This window comes from Sphaeramia orbicularis, chromosome 6 (genome assembly GCF_902148855.1).
Source record: "Sphaeramia orbicularis chromosome 6, fSphaOr1.1, whole genome shotgun sequence".
In the NCBI taxonomy this organism is placed as follows: domain Eukaryota; kingdom Metazoa; phylum Chordata; class Actinopteri; order Kurtiformes; family Apogonidae; genus Sphaeramia; species Sphaeramia orbicularis.
Genome location: NC_043962.1, coordinates 29,089,313 through 29,101,612, shown reverse-complemented (window position 1 = coordinate 29,101,612; position 12,300 = coordinate 29,089,313). Strand labels below are relative to the sequence as shown.

At 38.1% G+C, this 12,300-nt stretch overlaps 1 protein-coding gene across 2 annotated transcripts in view; it reads right to left on the bottom strand.

Moving 5' to 3' along the window:
• fkbp16 (FKBP prolyl isomerase 16) overlaps window positions 1-12,300 on the bottom strand; it is a 41,847-nt gene that overhangs the window by 13,549 nt on the left and 15,998 nt on the right. The window lies entirely within an intron of this gene.

The following is a 12,300-nucleotide window of genomic DNA, read 5'->3' as shown; positions in this document are numbered from 1 at the left end:
CATCATGGTTACAGCTTGTAGGATGTCCTGTTCATGCTCATCTGAGATACTAACATCAATATTTCCTCAAAGTTTAAGGGCAGAGTTTTCTTCCTGAGTGAGATGTGATGATACAAGAGAGTTAGTTTAGGTTGAAAATTATTAACAGTCAGAGCATACCAAATATTTTAGAAATTTTGTGATAGAAGATTTAAAATCATAGTAAAACAAAATCAATATTGAGTGAAATTAACCCATAAAGACCCAAACATCCACCAGCAACCAAAACCATCTACTGACCTAAAATGTTTAATACCTGCTGATCCATTAATCCTATCAATACATGTAAATAATTGGTGTAAAATGCAGTTTGTCATCTTTTCATGGTCATCAGATATGACCCATTTGGATCTTTAGAGGCTCCGTAGTGAACGTGGAAACACCATCATCTTCTACAGCATTGATTCACCAGTAAAACCCATGGAGTTGGATCAATGACAGTGGATGGAGACACTTGGTTTATGTTCAGTTAATGATATATTTGCTGAAAAAGTCACTTTTTCTTCAGTTTTCTCTATTTCTGACCTTAAACTTTCAACTTTAATCAGAGCTTTAATGAACAGCTACACCATCAGTAAATTAAATATAGGAAAATGACTGATTATCTCTTTAAAAAATGCAAAATTCAAAAGTTAATATCATAATGCATAGTGCTAAAACACTCAAGAAAGGTATAATAAAGAGAAATATTCATTTTTGTAATTGCCACAAAAGCACTGGGTCTTTATGGGTTAAGTAAAAACCATCTCTGAGGCATTTTGGATGCAAAGATAAGAATTTAAACAAAACTAACCGATGCAATGATATTTATCACAATATAAAATTATATTATAATATTTGTCGTTATTGTTTTGTAGCACAGACCCCTGTTAGAAAAGAAACACCTGAATTCAATGTGTCCGAATACTTTTGTCCTTATAGTGTTCAAGAATTTTAGTGAAAAATATGTTGTTATAAATTACACATCCACTCAGTTTGTAAATGTTTCTCTTCAATGAGTTTTCAGATTACCCAATATCATTTTGTTGAAAACAATAAAAACATTAATTGGCAAAGAATTCATGCAAAAACAGCTCAAACCAAGCAGTATCTAAATAGAAACAAATTATTCTAATTCACATTCACTCCCCTTGCACTTTATTGCAGTTTACATTCCTCAATGCACCTTTGGGAATTTTCCACAGAATATTAAATCTAAAAAATTTTTTTCGATTTTTTCTTACATTCCCCATCACTCAGTGCAAGCAAAACAATATCATATCATTGTCTATTTCTAGTACCTGCAATATAACAGTTAAATTCAGTTCCAGGTTATTGAATTTTATGTTAAAGCAGCAAAAAATGTTTCATGTTCATATTGTTGCATCTGCTGTGGGTATTTAAAATAAAAATAAAATAATGTCATTCAGGAGGTCGATGTCTTGGAAAACTCTCCTAAACAATAAGTGATGATTCAGCTATTTTCCAGTTTTATGTCAAGTTTAATCTTTCCCATCAGGGCGTTTAAGTGACTAATACAAATGTTCTATTCCACATCAGTGCTGAATACTTGAGGTTTTAGGTCATGACCTCTTCTTGTATGTTAAGATAAACACAATGTCTGAGTAGATGTGTTTTTGATTATACATTTCTGCTTTTATTCACCGCTCTCATCGCTGATAGTTCTATTCCACGGCTCACGCAGCAGCTTTACCAACGTCACGCTGACTCCGGCTCATTTAAGCAAATGAGAATCTGAAACTGGTATGAACTCGTATGCCAGCGACGGCCTCTGCTTAGTCAAGAGTCACTCAGAAGGAAAGTTAATTTGATTTTCAATCATCTGACTCCTGTGACCACATGGCGCACAATGGTCTATTATCAGTCGGTCTGCGGAGGTTCTGACTCCACAGGTGTGTGTGAGGCAGAGGCAAAGAGATGACAGATGCAAGACTGTTGATTACATTTGGAAAACTGTATTTTTGATGTCTGGAAAACAGAAATGAACAAAATGTGGAGCCGTGGAATAGAACTATCAATGATGAGGACTAAAAGCACAAATGTACAATCAAAAACACACCTACTCTGGTACTTCTCAGACACTGTGTTTACCTTTGGGTTTTTCCAAATTGTGTTGAAACATAAAAAAATGCCTGGTTTCATGACCTAAAACCTCAAGTATTCAGCTCTGATGTGGAATAAAATGTTTCTATTAGTCACTTGAACATCCTGATGGGAAGGATTAAACTTGACATAAAACTGGAAATGTGCTGAATCATCACTTCTTAATGTTTAGGAGAGTTTTGCAAGATATCAACCTCCTAGTGATTTATTCAGTTTTAGTTTAAGATACCCACAGCAGATGCAACAACAAGAGGATGAAGCTTTTTTTTTTTTTTTTTTTTTTTGCTGTTTTAAGGTTAAATTCAGGAACTGATAAGAAACCTGTGATTGAGTTTATCTGTTATATTGCAGATTAGACCAGTGGTTCCCAACCTTTTTTGGCTCGTGACCCCATTTTAACATCACAAATTTGACGACCCCAGACATTCAAAACAGCTGAAATTAATTTGCTAAAATTAATTTGTTTTTGATCATGTAATAGTTTCCTATACTATGCTGCAAATAAACATTATTTTTAGATGACATTTATGCTATATAATGTATATTATTATGGATGAAACTAGAAAAGCCAGGTGTAGATTACTGCACAAAGTGAGAATTTGACTTTCCTTGGTCAGGATATGTACAGTCAGTCCAGCTTGGATTCACAAGGCTGACAATTAATACTGAACAAACAAGAACTCAAACTATGAATTATGAAAGAGCTGCAGCATCTGAAACCGACCACAACGAACATTTGAAAGATAAACAGAACCACAGTGCTTCAGTTTCAGCTTCACAGTTTATTATGTCTTTTATGGATTGTGATTGTCTCTCTCAACTCACCATATATTGTTTATTAGTAAGTTTTTATTTTTATTTTTATCAGTTACTAAAAATTTCAGACAACCCCATTTGAATTCCAGGCGACCTCATGTGGGGTCCCGACCCCAAGGTTGAAAAGCACTGGATTAGACTGACTCATATTGTTATGCTTGAACTGAGTGATGGTGAATTTAAGAAAAAAAACAAAATTATTTTTTAGATTGAATAGTCTATTATCAGTCTGTGGAAGCTCTGACTCCACAGGTGTGAGTGAAACAGAGGCAAAGGGATGACGGATGTAAGACAGTATTGAATACATTTGGAAAAGTGTATTTTTGATGAGTGAAAAATAATAATAATAATAATAGTAATAATAATGGATTGGATTTCTATAGTGCTTTTAAAGGCACCCAAAGCGCTTTACATTATTGATCCATTATTCATTGGCCCTCTCATTCCCACTCTGGTGGTGGTAAAATACGTTTGTATCCACAGCTGCCCAGACTGACGGAAGTGTGGCTGCCAATTCACACCAAACAGTCCCTCTGAACATTCACACGCATTCATACACCAGTGTGAGTGACACTGGAGGCAAGGTGGGTGAAGTGTCTTGCTCAAGGACACAACAGGACATGACTAGGACAGTGCAGGATTCGAACTGCCAACCCCTCAGTTATTGGACAACCCGCTGTACCTCCTGAGCCATGGCCGCCCAAAAACAGGAAAACAAAAATCAAGAAGATTTTGAGCATTTTTTCTGTTTAAAAAGTTGTTTTTAAGTTGTTTTTAATATTAGAATATAGAAAAAAGTTGATATAAAGTCATCTTTCACATTTTCTCTAGAAGATGAACTTTAGTATTTAACAAACTTAATGGAGCAAAGCCTCAAGACAAGGAAGTCCAACTTCCCACAAACCGCACCCAATGACTGTTGGCTGCAAAGTGATAGTACTGGGAGTTGTGTTGGGTCATGAATTATTCAAACTGGCACTGTCAATGACACAATTTATGTCTGTCTAACAGAATTAGTGTTTCCTCAGTTACTGCGAGGCTGTGTCAGCAGGTGGGATCAGATTACCCTTTCACCTCTCCTCTCCGGAGACCACGTCCACTGTCACAGGAGACATGGGGGTGTGAAACCTGCAGCTGAGCCGAGGCCTCAGAAACCTGATCTGGACCTCTGTGTTCAGGACTGAGGAGGAAATGGCGTTCAGAGACGTTATCAGTCCATGCCATGAACAGGTAGACGGAGGGTGAGTTCTTTTAGGAACCAGTTTGAACTATTTTGATGGCAGTGTTTAGAACTGTGGGCTTGTTTTGCATACCACTGCATGTTTATGATGAGCAGACTTATCTGTGTCTGTGAATAACAGGGATCCAAACAACAGAGAAAAACACAGCTGATTCATTTTATGAAGTACATACAGTACTTTTGTCTCATGCCAGTCCTTTACAACAGGCCTCATGCATCTGGCAGACGGAGACAGATCTGACCCTTCGTTCCTGCTAATTTAATTCATTTTGCTGGTGTACCAAAAATGTGAAACCGTCACCAAATGATTCATGGCACAGTCTGTACAGCACATGAACATACTGTAATAACCTGCTGTCCTTGTATGCACCCGAGGCTTATCTGAAAATATTGCACAATATTCTGAAGACTATATTATGTAACGTTGTGCAGCTTGTAACAATAATACACACCATGCCCTGTATACACACCGTGCCCTACTATTACCTGGTTTGAGATTAAAAAGACAATGAATTCACCTCTGAAAGACACCTCCAACAAAAGTTACTGGACAAACTGTTCACAGAAACTCTATACAGCCAAACAGTCCTTATGTTAGTCATGTAGTTTCTTTTTCAGAACAGTTTGACAAAAATAAAGCAGTCCTCTTTCATGAACTTTGATATTTTTACAGACTAAATCATTTACACTACTTCCTTCTCATCTAAGGAAATAAACAGTCGCTTTGGAAAAAAACATTTGCCAAATGCATAAATGTAAATGTAAATGAAAAAATTAAATACTCAATTAATCAGTAGAACTATATCTATGTCAAATGCATCATCAAATGCAAAAGAATAAGTAATTAGAAAGCAGTAATAAAGAAAACAAAAGTTTGAGACAACACATGAGCTGTTCCTGAAAAATAATAAATCAAGGGGTATATATTACCCAAAAATATCATCCTAACTTATCTGCCTATCACCACCATTATTAAAATAATTGCCTAAGAACTTATTTCAGGTTTTTCAGGAAACACAAAAAACTTAACCAGAAATTGAGTATTTGATGAATTAAGCAAAAAGTCATTTTTGTCATTTAGTTTAGGAAGGATGACGATACGTTCAAGAACTATTTCGACTTAAATTACCTTACTGTGTATAAATAATAGAAAAGCCCATTTAATGTCTCATTACAGTGACTTGGAAAGAAAGGTTTTACTGTCAGGCTATATTAACCCTTTCGTGCATAGTGGTCACTACAGTGGACAGCTTTTCTACAGCTGTTCTCTTGTATATTCATGGTTTTATTGTTTTATTTGCAAATCAGCCAACACAGTGGACACTTATACACCATCTCATACATTGTAATTCATACAATTACTGTAACCTTGCTGTTCTTGATAAATCTGATCTGCAATAACATGTTTAAATGTAAATCAATTGCTAGTTGTTATTAGACTGTAATTAACGGTTTTTGTTACTAAATCAAAGTGTTTTTTTTTTTGCATATTATCAGAATGAGTAATAACTAGTATTATAATATGTTAAAATGTGAGAAAACATCAGCAGCAGCATTCTAAATGTTTTTTTTTTTTCATAGATTCCATGCAGTATGTCAGTAAATGCATGTTTCTGTGCTTCAAAAATGTCATTTTTAATATGTTCTGTTGTTTGTACATACAACCTGTTCTGCTACTCATTCTGTTTGTGTGCTCCCTCTTGGCCAGGTCGTTATTGTAAATGAGAATCAGTTCTCAACTAACGTACCAGGTTAAATAAATGTTAAATAAAAAAAATTTAAAATGCATGGTGTCCAGCTAAGTGGATTTTTTGTAACTCCATGAAAAATAGGTTCATAAAAAAATTTCAATCACATTGTCTTATTTTCATGCCTAAAGAGGAATAAAAACACTAAGGGAAAAAAAAAATTTGATTAAGGTTCTCATAATTCATGCATGAAAGGTGTGAAATGTGAAACATCCAATATAAGTAGATGAAATGTAAACAGTAAAGTGAACACTGTAAATAAAACACCCATATTTATTCAGTTATTTGATGCTGTTCTTCTGCTTTTAGCTTCTTGCGAGTCACACAGGTGAAGACACATTAGATGAGAAGTCTTGAGTCATTTCTTATTAACGCATGCAGGTACAGTGGCCCCGGTGAAGTGTTTAGACTAAATGGGCCACATCAAAACTTAATGAAACCCAAATGATATGTTGTTTTATGAGGGGATCTCAGTCACACATTGTCTGACAAAGACAAAGCAGATGCCATTAAGCTTTAACAGCTAATATGAGCGATCAGTCATCAGAACACAGAGCTCCCACCAAGGGCTGATGTTAAAACACTGAGTCATAAAGTGAATAGCTGCCAGTTGAACCTCCACCGTTGTCATCATGAGCATTAAACAAAATGACCAGGACCAACGAGCTGTCGAGTGTAATCTGAGAAAGCAGCGCCCTGACAGATCTGTAAGGTTTACGGTGTCATGTGGGTCATCGGTGATTAGCGCCACACCAGTGTGATGTGGCACTGAGCTTAGCCAATGAGCCCCCAGGGTCTTATTAGCGCAAACAGGAAGCAGAGGCTGGTCTGCGGGTAAGATCCCTCTGCAAGATCCCAGTGAAACCTGAAACTGCAACTCTAGCCTAAGTCCACATCCTAAAACTGAGCTGCACTACACTGCCTCCTCCTCCTACCCTCTACCAGCCCTGATACACCGCTCAAAGATGATGGGTTCACAAAGATTTGACTCAATACACAGAACAAATACAGGTCGGAACATGAAGCACCAGTTGTGAGAAAAGTGTTGAGAAAGTTGATCTACAATGCCATGTCAGACAGTGTCAACAGTCCAATAGTGATGTGTTTAGAGCTATCAAATTGTTTGTCTATTACACTATTGCACTATTGGCTTGCCTCTCAGTCTGGGAAAACAGGTGCCCTGAAGCCAGATAACCATACGCACCCAACCTATTTCTGTAGAGGCTAAAATAGTTGATATGTGTCTTATTTTTGCCTTTTAGTGTTTTTTTGTGCTTCATACCCGTGTGTCTAAAATCTATTATGATGATACTGTTGGAAACTTCAAGTCGACATTTGTTGGTCTGAAGTTTTCCTGCATGTCAGAAGTGTTTCTTGTGGAGAGTAGGAGGTCATTCTTATCTGACTTCTAAACCATCTTGCAGAGAAATGACCTGGTTAGTTGTCACCTGACCCTGAGCAGAGTAAAAGCTACAAAAATGGAGTCAGATTTTTTTTCAAGGCTGTAGAAGGGCCTTGAGCAGCCTGAGGCAGAGGGAGAGAGTTAAACACAAGAGGCATTCACTAAGGCTTCAGCGATTGCAGACAGACAGACAGACAGACAGACAGGCAGACAGACAGACAGACAGGCAGACAGACAGACAGACAGAGAGGTAGACAGACAGACAGACAGACAGACAGGCAGACAGGCAGACAGACAGACAGACAGAGAGGTAGACAGACAGACAGACAGACAGACAGACAGGCAGACAGACAGACAGAGAGGTAGACAGACAGACAGACAGACAGACAGGCAGACAGGCAGACAGACAGACAGACAGAGAGGTAGACAGACAGACAGACAGACAGGCAGACAGACAGACAGAGAGGTAGACAGACAGACAGACATGCTGGCGGGCAGAATGATAGACAGGCAGGCAGACAGACTGACAGACAGACATACAGACAGGCAGACAGACAGACAGGCAAGCAGGCAGGCAGGCAGGCAGGCAGATAGACAGACAGACAGATAGACAGGCAGGCAGACAGACTGACAGACAGACATACAGACAGGCAGGCAGACAGACATGCAGGCAGGCAGACAGACAGACATGCAGGCAGGCAGACAGATAGACAGACAGACAGAGAGGCAGATAGACAGACAGACAGAGAGGCAGACAGACAGACAGATAGACAGGCAGACAGACAGGCTCAGGTGTCAAACCAACCATGTATAGTGGAACTGACCACAATTCCAGAAACTTTTACTGCAGGTCAATATGGAGACAGTGACTAACAATATGTACTGACAGACGTTTAGATAAACAGCTGTTAAATGTATTTTCACCCTCAAAGACCTAAACAGCCACCAGCAACCATAATCATCTACTGATCTAACATGCTTCATTATTTTTCAACCACTAATTCTTATTAATACTTTTGAACAAGTGGTTCCAGGCACAACAAACCCCACCCTTCTCATGTGTTGTAGCTTATTTTGGCATCGATGTCATCATGTCTATGTGTGTGCTGATGTCAGCATATCAACTGCCTCTGTATATGTGCCAAGTTTGAAGTAAATTGAAATAAAACAGACATTTGAAATTTTGCACAAATGGGAGAAAAAATAATTAATAAATTCTTTAAAAATTTGAACTTTTACCTACTTTTCTCAAAATGTAAACAGTTCTATTCAATGTCACTGGCAATCTATAAACCCAATTTGGTATGAATTCAACCAGAAGTTTTGCTGCCACAAAGAAAGAAAGAAACGAACAAACAAACAAACTGAACCAAAAACAATACCCCCTTCTTCCACTTTGGGGGGTGGGGTAATAATTCAGGTAAAATGCAGTTTCTCATCTTTTCAGTGGCATCAGTTTTGTCTTTATTTGACCGTTCAGACCATCATCTTTCACAACAACAGTTCACCAGTAAAACCCATGTAGTTTGGCAAACAGAACTGATTAGATGCTTGTTTTTATATTCAGTATATATACAGTATATATCAGGAAAAATCAGTTTTTCTCTTTTTTAAAAATGTTGATATAGTGACTTTTGTGTTTATTCTGAACTCTTATGAACATCTACATGATCGTAAATTTTATATATGAAAATACTTGATTTTCACTGAAAAAGACAAAAATTCACAGTATACTATTATATGAAATGGTGACAAATGACTTAGATGTAGACAAAAATCATTTAGAAGTTGCCACAAAAGTAGTTCCAGGTCTTTAAGGGTTAATAATGAATAGTTTATGACATCATCATCCACAAATGATACTAATATTTTTAATGAGAACAAATGTCTATAGGTCTGCCTCGTCACCACTGACGTAATTCAGGATTCTGGTCTTTTACTGCAACTCCTCTCTTTCTAACTATTCATTTATTCATTCACTGGTGTGTCTGTGCTCGAGCTGTTATCTTGTGCCCGTTCATTTTTTAGTCAGACATCCATGTTAGCGCCTGTCACAGTTGCATCTGTATCGTCTGCATCATTTTCAGTTGCTAGTAGCATTTTAATTAATGTTTATTATGTCAGTGGAAGACATTTCACATCGATCTGTTTGTTTGTGTCTGGTAAAAAGTGTTGAGACTGGGGATTTTTTATTGTCATAGTAACTTCACGTCTTCACCATCACCTTGCTCTATCGTGTTGTTCTTTGATATGTTTTTTTTGTTGTTATTTTATAGCAGACAGTAGTGCAGAAACAGTGATGATGCCCAGTGATAGTTCCTTAGAAAGAGGCACTTAGACAAGACAAAACGTTATGAAACACAAAAATAATGTCTTATCTTTATGTAATGATTCACTCTCCATTTGTCTGTCAGTGATTTCTAAGACGTTGCTATCTTTTACTTTCTTATATTGTAATGTTAAACAGATCACATTAAATAAGAAGACGTTTCCAAGGGCATGTTCTTTCCTTCTCTGTGTGTGTGAATGAAGTTATATGGTTTCCCACTTGTGTCATGGGAAGTTCTGCATTCATTACAGATACATTTGATTCATGTGTCGTGGCTGAGCAAACTTCCTCATTAAGGTGTATGATAGTGCTGCTGACTCACCCTGTTATCTGTCATGCAGACCCCTCGCTCCTCTGAATGAAAGGAAAAACTCCCTCAGAGGAAAAACAGTGGTCACTTTGACGTCATGCTCTCCATTTTAAAGGATGGAAAGGCCAGCAATGTACCTTGCACTGGTTTCTATGGTGACAACCTCAGATAGTACACTAATACACCATAATAAATGTGGTGTGCAGCTTGTATGATAATACCAAAACCAATAGGATATGCGAGGTTGTTTACTTTTTCAGCAGTAAAAGCAGGCCGGCTGCTGTTGTCGTTTATAGTGTTGTGTCTGTTTTGACTCCTGGATTGACACACGGCACCAGTACAGCCGTGCAAAGGAGCTTAGCTTTAATCCTGGCAGTGGTGAGACGTCACAGCTGTTTTTCCTCGCCTCCTGCCATACTAGTTAATTTGCAGGAAAAGCAGCCTCCTATTACAGTCAGAGATCTAGAAGCTGACTGTGTATGGGCCTTTCAGCTGCTGCCTGAACATGTGCTTTCCTCTCTTATTTGTTTTTGTTTCCTCTCGCAGCAATGCCCCAATCAAACTGTGCTGACGAGGATCAAGAGGAGCTACTGGCAACATCCTGGTTGTTGAGCTCCTCAAAAGTCCCCATATAATCGCCGGCAGATTTCCTTAGCCAGTTAAAATGAATCCAATCTCAGCCTTGGGCTACCTGCAGGGCATGGGAGCTTTTTAATAACAGGGGTGTGGAGAGGCTGAGCCATTTCTGAGGGACTTGTGAGGATCATTTGATTACGCAACTTCATTATGCAAGCGCAAAATAGAGAAAATGCCCAATGTAGTTATCTACTGGAGCAAGGATGTGTCACAGCAAAAAAAAAAAAAAAAAGCTTTGAAAGGTACGGATAAAGAAAATAATTACAAGAACTTTGGGCAATCTTTCTGTAAATGCAGTTGTTTTTTTTTATATCAGTTTTGTTTCTCATCTCACCCATAGTACAGTACATTAGGCAAGGCAAATTTATTTGTATAGCACAGTTCATACCTAGGGCAATTACAAAAATGGAAAAGAGACAAGTTAAAAACTTACAAGTAAAACAGAAAAAACATAAATAATAATCAATTAAAATATAGCAAAAGAGAAGAGTGCAGATCAAACACTCTCAGCTGTTTTATGTACAGTTGAACACAGCCGTTTTCAGCCTGGACATAATAAACATTAGGTGTCCTTTAACTTTAAAGGGGTCATATTTGGGTAAACCCACTTTTATTAGTCTTTGGTACATTTATTTGTGTTTTTGGACCCTAATGGTTCAAAAGTTTGAATTTGAACCCTCCAGTACGGTGGCCGACAAGGGCCAAACACATTGCAACAGCCCAAAAAATGCGCCGCAAGACACAAGAACACATGCATAATCATCAAATGCTCTGCAAATAGAGAGACGATGCAAAGCACAAAACGACTCAAACCAAGGAAATATCTGCAAACGAAAAACGCTGCATAACCAGTCACTACAACGGAAGTGCTCCAAACCTGTAGGGGGTGCTGTCAGCAGAACAGCTCAATGCAGAGACACGCAGGATGGAGAGAGAGAGAGATGGAGAACATCTGACTGATTGTTTCAAACTACAGTGGGAACAAACTGAAGTTACGGCGTAGCATGATAATGTGACTTTTATTTGATTCTATTTGACACGAGTCTGTTGTCTATAAATGTGGGCTGGCTGCAGGTTTGGAGCACTTCTGTTGTAGTGACTGATTATGCAGCGTTTCTCATTTGCAGATGTTTTCATGGTTTGCATCGTTTTTTTTATTCGCAGAGCATTGATGATCTTGCAGTGCATTTTTTCATTTGCACCACGTTCCTCTTTTTGTACCTTGTTTAGACTTGTGTTTGAGTTTGTCAGTTTGCATCGTTTCTGTGCTTGCAGTTTTTTTCTCTAACAGACGCGTTGGACCGTTGTGGTGTTTAACCCTTGTCGGCCACCGTACTCCAGGTGCTGCAAAGCTATCTTTATATTCATTTTGGCAAAAATTGAGTGGATTTCTACGACTTGTTTTAATTCCTTCTTAATTTGTTACGTCTATAACTTGTCACGTCACGACATTTGTACATGTAAGGTCAAGACTTCCGACAAACATAGTTGTTTGTCAGCAGTAGTGGTCGTAGTCCATACTGGAAATATGTCCAAACTTCGAGCCGATTACCTAAAATGTTCCATTGTTGGTTGAACGGGACAGAGCAGCACAGTCAACAACCTGGAGGGGGCGGGACATGAAGAGGCTTATTTGCATTTAAAGGGCCAGCGCTTAAAACGACCTTTTTGGTGTCA